Here is a 9,345-nt window from a genome sequence, read left to right on the forward strand (position 1 = left end):
AGAGAGAGAGAGAGAGAGAGAGAGAGAGAATGAGAGAGAGAATATTTCCACTTCAGAGCAATAGCTTCTGTGGAGCTGGGCAGTAAAGCCCTTGCCTAGCACGTGCATGCCCCAGAGTGTCCCCAGCACCTGAACAGACAACATGCTCCCAAAGCAGCAGTTTCAAGCCTTAACAAACAGTTAAGCCTTAACAAGCCTTAACAAGCCTTAACAAGCCTTAAAGAACAGTGCTGCACACCTGTAATCCCAGCACTCAGGGAGGCAGACACAGGCAGATCTCTGGGAGTTTAAGGACAGGTCTACAAAACAAATCCAAGTCAGCCAAGGCTACACAGAGAAACCCTGTCTTGAAACAACAAAACCCCAACAACAACAACAAAAAGCAGAAACAAAAAAACCAAACCAAACAAACAAATAAAAACCCCACATACATGTAAAGAAGGTGTAAGTCAAGACCTGCAGTCTTCACAGCAGTCTGACTGGAGGCTGCTCCTTGTCACTCACCTACTCTCTGCGTGGCGGTGCTGTGTTTGACCACCGCTTGTGGTTCTTTGTACACAGAAAGTGCAGTTCTAATAGTCCTGTTATTGAAAATTGTTGACAATGGTTTTGATATAAAAACTTAACAAGAATATCTGGAGATGAGAATGCATACCTTTAATCCCAGAACTCAGGAGGCAGTGGCAGACAGAGCTTTCTATGTATTACATGGAGACATCATGTCTCAAGACAAACAACCAAACAAACAACACACACACACAGAGGAGGAAGAGAAGAAAGAAAGAAAGGGAAAAGAAAGAAATTAACAAAGACAAAAACCAACAAGAAAACTCTAATGCTGTGGGGATTCTTCACTGTCAACTGCTTTTCGAGTCCTGATGGAAACATCTCTAGGTGCCCTGAGGATATCTCTAGAAGGGTATAGAAGAGGAAGCACCTGAATGTGAACAGCACCACCCCACGGGCTACGGTCTTGAACTGAAGAAAGAGCATGCTAGCACCAGCATCTGTCCCTCTCCACCTTCTCACTATAGTCACACCCCTGCCACACACCTTCCCTACCACGATGGACTCTGTCACCTTCAACTACTGGCCAAAATAAAGGAATATAAAGGCAAAAATAAGAGCGAGCGCTTCTTGTAAAATGTTTTGGTCAGAGCAATTAAAAATAACTTATATAAAATCCAAAAGGAAGAAAAGTACAAGGCAAAACTATACTTTAAAATAAACTTTAGTTATGACTCAATGATGTTTACCTTCTAGAAAGCAAAGCTGAATGAAGATAAGAATGATAATATCTGTGTGCATAAATAGAAATGGCAGTAAATCATGGATCTACAGCATTTTTAAAAAACTGGACTCTTTATAGCTGGGATACAAAGTGAATAAACTGTAATTAATAAAAAATTGGACTCTTTAAATTAAAGGGAACTTAATCACAAAAGCTAATTTTACGCTTAATAGAAAAATATTAGATTTAACATTTAAACACTATCAGAAATGCTGGTGAGAGTAATTTGAGTTAAGAATCATGAAAATAATTCTATAAAGTCATTGTCACAACTGGTAGTAGGTATCTTTACAAATCCTTGTAAAAAGAATTTACTGAATGTGTGAGAAAATAGCACAAAGCTACAAAATGAGAAACAGCAGGCACTCAAAAGATAGAGGCAGGTATGCCTCTATAAAGATGAATCATAAACCGGGCACATGGCATGCCTGTGATTCCAGCTCTCAGGAGGCAGAGGCAGGTGGAGTTCTGTGAGTTCGAGGCCAGCCTGGTCTACAAAGCGAGTCCAGGACAGCTACATCGAGAAACCCTGTCTCTAAAAGCCAAAATTTAAAAAAAAAAAAAAAAAAAAAAAAGATGGATTACAGTCTCTATAAACTAATAGAATGAGAAACAGAGTTCAGGTTCCCAGCATGCACCAGGCAGCCAGGCAGGCATGGTGACCATCAGCAGTCTCAGCACACAGAAGCAGAGATGAGGTCCTCAAGGCAAGCTGGCCAGCTCAACTGACTGTGGTTGATTCAGCCTCAGCAAATAAAGCACAGAGTGATACAGGATGACACATCATGTTAATTACATGTCTCTACATGCCTGCACATACATGTGCCAGCACACTCTTGCACACACACATGTAAACTTGTACACACACAAATGCATGCAAAAACAAAACACAATAAAAAAAAAACCCTTCTAGATTCAAATAAGTAGGAAAAGGATAACCATATGGTATTAATTGAACTTAAAGAGCAACTATTTCATCAGAATCATAGACTAGCAAGAGCCAAGAAAGTATACATGAAGTCTCGGATGTAAAGATCATGATTAATATTTACTGAGTATAAGAAATAAATATCATTAAGTGGTAGTAAACAGCTTCAATTCAATATAAATTAAATTTTCTAAAACCTTCACTAGAACTTAATAAACTGGGGCTCAGGATATAGAGGCCTGGCCTCTACAAGGTCTTAAACTCAACCCATTAACACGTCAAAAAAAAAAAAAAAAAAAGAATAGGATAGGATAACTCTAAGTAAAAGGTTTAGAAAAAAAAAAAAAAACAACAACACAGCCTTTTAAAACTCTAAGAATCAAATTCATACAAAAGAGTCCTTAAATTCATGAACTCCAGATCAATATATTCAATAGAACCGACGGACAGGTGAGATGGCTCAGAGGGTAAGAGTTTGTTACACAAGCTGGCCACCTGCATTCAATCCCCAGAACACAAGAAAAGATGGAAAGACAGAACCAACTCCACAAAGCTCTTTTCTGGACTCCAAGCACATCATGCTTGAATGTGTGTGCACAAACATATGTCTTCATACATAGTAATTTAAAGGAATGCATGAATATAAATTCTGGATGTGGAAGCTTTATCCCTACTGGCAAGCTTTCAAGTGCTGGAAGGTGCGATCCATGCTGCTGGAAGAGAAAAGTAGTCATCAACCTTTCCCAGCTGTGAATTCTGCAAGCTACCATAACGAATGGTCTGGCAAGACAGGCCCACTGGAGCAAGTGTCATCAACACCATGGGAGTGACCACTTTTTGACTGGATGTCAGATCTGCTCCACAAAATGAAGCCCACAGGTGGCACTATTATAGGGGCCAAAAACCTGTGGCTACAAGACCCTATAGGAAAACCTACAACGATTCTTCTCCTAACCAGATAGAGTATTAAACCAACTCCTACTGGCTTATCATTATAAATCCATCTCTCAGCCCTCATCGGTGGAGCTTCAAATTGTAGTCGATTGAGAGGAACACAGATATAATTGGTCAAGGCACAGAGACTAAGAGATTCAGAATGTTAACCCTCCCTGGACATGTCTACGAGAACTCTTCCTCTCAACGCTCAGGGATTGCTGTGGAAGACATGGAAGAAAGTGTAAGAGCGAGAGGTGGTGGATGGCTACATGGAAGCAGTGTCTTATGAACTCAAAGGGCAGCTGTTATGAATCCAGAGCAGTTGTTGACAGCATGAGCAAATCCCAATATGGAGAGTGGAAGTAGGCACCATGTCATACCCCTAGTTGAGAAACTACTGGCAATTGGTAACTGCTGGGAAAGGGAGAAGTCAGTTTTCTTTTTCTTTCTTTTTTTTTTTTTTTTTTTTTTTTTGAGACAGGGTTTCTCTGTGTAGTCCTGGCTGTCCTGGAACTTGATTTGTAGACCAAGCTGGTCTCCAACTCAGAGATCTGCCTGCCTTTCCTCCCTAGTGCTGGGATCAAAGGCGTGTACCACCATCACCTGGCAGAAGCCGGTTTTCTTTACGAATAGTCTCACTTTAGTGGAAGGGCACACATACAGGAATATAAAGGCAACTTGGAAGACAAAACTGGGTAGTTAGGGAATAAGATGAATCCGAAAAGAACTGGGACTGGGGTTTCACTATGTAGCCTTGGCTGGCCAGGAACTCACTTTGAAAACTGGGTTGACCTCAAAAATCACAAGAGATCGGCCTGTCCTTGCCTCCCAAATGCTGGGATTAAAGCAATGTGCCACCACCCCTGGCCAAAAAGAAAAGCTTTAAGTGAGATAATTTAATGTGCAAATAATAGACCACAAGTACATCCCTTTCCTGGTTGTTCTTTGCCAACTTGGCACAGCTAGAGTTACCTAAGGAAAGGAACCTCAGCTGAGGAAATCTGCCTCAGACTGCCTAAAAGCTTTTTGATTTAATGGTTTACTTGGCAAGCCCACTGTGAATGGTGCCGCTCATGGGGGCAAGTGGTCCCGAGTTGTATGAGAAAGAGGCTGAGCAAGTCAGGGAGATCAAGCCCGTAAGCAGTTCTCCTCCGTGCTCTCCACTCTAGTTACTGCCTTCAATTCCTGTTCTGACCGCCCTTCACCAAGGACCGTAAGCTGTTGGGGGAAATAAACCCTTCCCTACTCTAGTTCTTTTGGTAATCACATGTTATCAGAGTAACAGAAACCTAATTAAGAGTACCTCAAAGGTAAAATGAAATTACTAAGAATGGTGAAACAAATGGACATAGGTATAGAGAAAAACTGAATCATTATAAACTTCAAAGGGGAGAAAAAAGTAAAATTATCCAAGTATGGTGATGCACAGCTATAAAACAACCTAGCACTGAGGAGGAGGTAATGGGTAGAAGAATCAGTTCAAGGGTATTTCAACTAGTTCAAGAGTTCCAATCCAGCCCGGGAAAAGGAAAACAAAAACAAAACAAATAAACCCAAACAAATAAAACTACATTCTAGGCCAATGAGAAGATGGCTCAGCAGGTGAGGGGCTTACCATTATGCCTGACAATTGAAGTCTGGAAACCTACATGGTGCTAGAAGTGAACTGGCTTTGCTAAGCTATCCTCCAATCCTCATATGCAAACTGTGGCACAATGCACACATATGTACACACTAAATAAATAAATACATGTAAAAATATTTTGAAATTTTGTGGATGGTGGCTTATGCCTGTAATTTCAACATTCAGGAGGCTTGGGGCCTGATTTGTGTTTCAGATCAATCAGAGCTATACAGCAAGACTGTCTCCAACAACAAGGGGCTGAGATGGCTCAGTGGTTAAGAGCACTTGATACTCTTGCAGAGGAACTGGGTTCTGTTCCCAACACCCACATCAGGAAACTTACAAATGCCTGTAACTCCAGTTTTAGGGAATCTAACACCCTCCTATGGAGGCCCTGGGCAGTTACATTTATATGGAAAATATACATACATTCAGGCACATAAAAATAAATGTTTAAAATATAAAACTAGAAGGCCAAAACAAACAAACAAAAAAACAAAATAAACTTCCAAACAAACAGCAAAATAAAGACGCAAACTTCTCCAAAAAAAAAAAAAAAAAAAGAATCTCCTTAAAAGAAATGGAGATTGTTGTAAGCCTGAAGATAGATATGCTTGAACACACACAAATAAAGCCTTTTGTATCAAATTCAGCAAAGCATCAAGGCACAAAACAGACACAAAACCAGTACTAGTTCTAACTGCTAGCAATGAAGACTCTGAAAACTATCTGATCCACAATAATATAAGCAGAATAAAATAGTTAGAGATAAATTAAACCAAGGTGGCACAAAATTTGTATACAAACACCACTGAAAGAAATTAAAGATGACCTAAATAAATGGAAGGACAATACCATGGTGAGGATGGCAGTGTTCTCAAATGGGGTCTACAGTGTCAATGCAATTCCTAGCCTAACTGCTGGGGCTAGGAATATGGCTCATGTGGTGAGGTGCTTGTTGCATAAGCACAAGCACTGAAATGATCCTTAGAACCCACATTAAAAAGAAAAGAGAGGAGCTGGAGAGATGGCTCAAGGTTCAGAGCACTGGCTGCTCTTCCAGAGGTCCTGAGTTCAATTCCCAGCAAACACATGGTGGCTCCCAACCATCCATAATGAAATCTGGTGCCCTCTTCTGGCAGACAGACGCACATGCAGACACAACACTATACACAATAAACAAATATCAAAAAGAAAAGAGAAAAGTTTGGCAAGGAGACACATGCACAGAGGTCGATGCTGGGAAGTGAAGATACGGCTTGTGGCCAGTTAACTAGTCATCCAGTCCTGCTGCATGAGTAAGCACCCAGTTCAGTGAGAAACCTGGCCTCAGAAAGTAAGGAAGAGCAACTGTAGAAGACATAAGTCACCAGCCTCCACACACATGTACACAAACAAACGTGGTATGCGCGCACGCACACACGCACGCACACAGCCACACACACACACACACACACACACACACACACACACACACACACACAGAGCCACACAAGCACGCATGCACAATGGGATAACCAACTACTTTTAGAGCAGAACAGCTCTTTAAAAAACAACCTCCAAGAATTGCAAGGGATTGTGCATACTTCAAATAACCTAAAGAAAAAAAACACAGCTGAATAATTCACATTTTACAGTTTCTAAACTACTGTGATGGATTCTGATAATCCTGACATTAAGGACAGACATATACACCATGGAACATAATTCATAATCCAGAATCAAACCTATATACTGGTGGCCAATCAATTTTTGGTAAGAATATTATGTTCATTCAATGGGAGTCTTCCCCCTACTCACTTCGTGGTGTTAAGGTTTAAAATTTAAAAAGCAGCCCATAGAATTGAGAAAAATGCTGGGAGGTGGTGCACACCTTTAATCCCAGCACTCAGAAGGAAAAGGCAGGAGGATCTCTCAGTTTAAGGCCAGCCTGGTCTACATAATGAGTTCCAGCAGGACAATCAGGACTACACAGAGAAACCCTGTCTAAAAAGAGAGAGAGAGAGCCAGGTGGTGGCAGTGCATGCTTTTAATCCCAGCACTTGGGAGGCAGAGGCAGATCTCTGAGTTCAAGGCCAGCCTAGATTATATAGTTAGTTCAGCCAAGGCTACACAGAGAAACCCTGTCTCGAAAGACAAAAGGGGGGGGGGAATGCACACAGTATAGCTAAGGGGTCTAGCACCTAATACACGTAGTAAAATAATAGCTATAATAGCCCCACTATCCAATATATAAAAAACTCTTACAACTTAATAACAACAAAAACAAAAAAACAATCCAATTTTAAAACTGGGCAAAGGACTTGAATGGACATTTCTCCAAAGAGAATATACAAATAAAACACCAAAAGGAGCTCGGTCTTTAGACACACAAATCAAAACCAAAAGAACTGATCCCTAGGATGCCAGTGCAAGGTGAGCTGCGACTGATCCCCAGCGATAAAAAGCAAACAGAGAATGAGATACCCCATCACATCCAGCAGGTTGGCAGCACAAAGAGAAAGAGGGGCAGGGAGGGGAAAAAGAGTAAGTTTTGCTGGCAGGGAAACTGCAACTTCAATGTAGTCCAGGCTGGCCTCCAACCCACTATGGAAAGCTGAGACTACAAATATGTCTGTTTTTATGTGGTGCTGGCAATAAAGACAGGACAGGGATTCCTGCATGTTAGCAAGCATTCTACCAACTAAGCCATATTCCCTGCCCTGGAACTCTTCCAGATTTCGGGGAGGAATGTATTAATAAAATGGTGCAGCTGTTATGGAAAACAGCCTGGCAGTTCCTCAAAAAGCTAAACATAGAATTATTATGTGACTCAGCAATTCCACATCTAGGTACATATCCAAAAAGCTGAAAACAGGTATCTAGCAAGGAATCTACACATGAATCTTCATGGCAGCACTCCTTATAAAAAGTCAAAAAGAAACAAGTAGCCATCAATAAATGAATAAACAAAATGCAACTATAAGCGATTACTATCTAGCTTATAAAGGAATAAAACAGTGATACATGTTATAGCACACTAAGACTGGAAACATGCTAAAAAGCCAGGCACTAAAGGGCAGTTTCTCATTTGCTGTGACCTTGAACCTAGGATCTACCTTCTCTACCAGGAGTGGGGGCTGGGGGGTGGGAGGGCTCATGGAGTGTTCCACCACATTTGGTTTACACCACATATTTTATGATTCCACTTATTGAAATATCTATAATACAGATTGGTGGTCGATAGCGGCTCTTAAGAGAAAACAGGGAATGACAACTTAATGGGCTCAGGGTTCTTCTGGCTACTCTTCCAGAGGACAAGGGTTCAATTCTCGGCACCCACATGGTGGCTTACAACTGTCTGCGACTCTAGTTCCAGGAAAGCCAGAATCCTCTTTTGGTCTCTGTGGGGACTTGCACATGCTTCACTCCCAAAATACACATAAGTTTTAAATTTTAATTAATTAATTAAAGAAAATACATAAATAAAGACTTCTACCAAGAAAGGCACTGAAGTAGGATAAACATTTAAAAAGTCATTTATTAGCTGAACACAGTGATTCATGCCTATAATCCTAGCATTCTGGGAGGCAGAGGCAGGCATATCTCTGAGTTTCAAGGCCAGACTAGTCTACAAAGTAAGTCCAGGACAGCCAAGACTATATAGAGAAACCCTGTCTCAAAAAACCACACACACACACACATACATAGACACATACACACGGCACTTATTATAGGGTAATATCTGAATTATTCTAAAAGGCTCATTATAAGTACATTAAAACAATCTTCGGGATAAGTGATTTTAAAAAATCAAAATACAGATTACATATCAGGAAAGTATTAAAATAAAGTTGCTCATATGAAACAACATAGGCAGCCAAGCTGCTCAGCAGGCTGAAGAAGAGGGTCACTTAAGCCCAGTGACCTGAACTCTTTCCTGTTCAGGTCAGCCTGAGCAACACAGTGAGATCATGTCTCAAAACTAATAAGATATTTTTTTAAAAAACTAGGCCATCAAAAAGCATGGCTGGAGACTGAACTTAGGACCTTGTACATGCTAGAGAAGTGTGCTGCTTCTGAACTACACCTCCGGCCTCACTAACACACCCAAAGGAACCGTTACATTGGAACTACTCGGTAAGTGATGGACCGCAGGGCAACAGATACAGGTGTCTGCAGGGACGGGAGAAAACCGCTCTGAAGAAGAAGGTGATGGCCTAACAGCTGCAAAGCTGGCTAAGAGCTTGACTTGGCAATTTCATTCTTTGAACTACACTTGAATTCAAAGTAGGAGCAATAAACAATCTGGAAAAAAAAGTCAGAACCATGACAACTAAAATAAGAAAATATGAAATAATATAAATAGTAAGAGTAAAAGGTACAAAACTGAAAAAATATATATATGTTAATATGTATATGTGGGCTGGGCAGATGGCTAAGTGGGTAAACATATGCTAAAGGATGAAGACCTGAGCTCAAAACCCAGGATCCGAGGAAAAGCCAGGCATATAACCCAAGCAACGGTATTCCTGTGGGTAGACGGGAGGCAGAGACAGGGAAGTTCAGGAAGCTCAAGAGCGGGCT

The sequence above is a fragment of the Psammomys obesus genome, unplaced genomic scaffold (genome assembly GCF_907164565.1).
Source record: "Psammomys obesus unplaced genomic scaffold, mPsaObe1.curated_primary_1811, whole genome shotgun sequence".
NCBI classification, from domain to species: domain Eukaryota; kingdom Metazoa; phylum Chordata; class Mammalia; order Rodentia; family Muridae; genus Psammomys; species Psammomys obesus.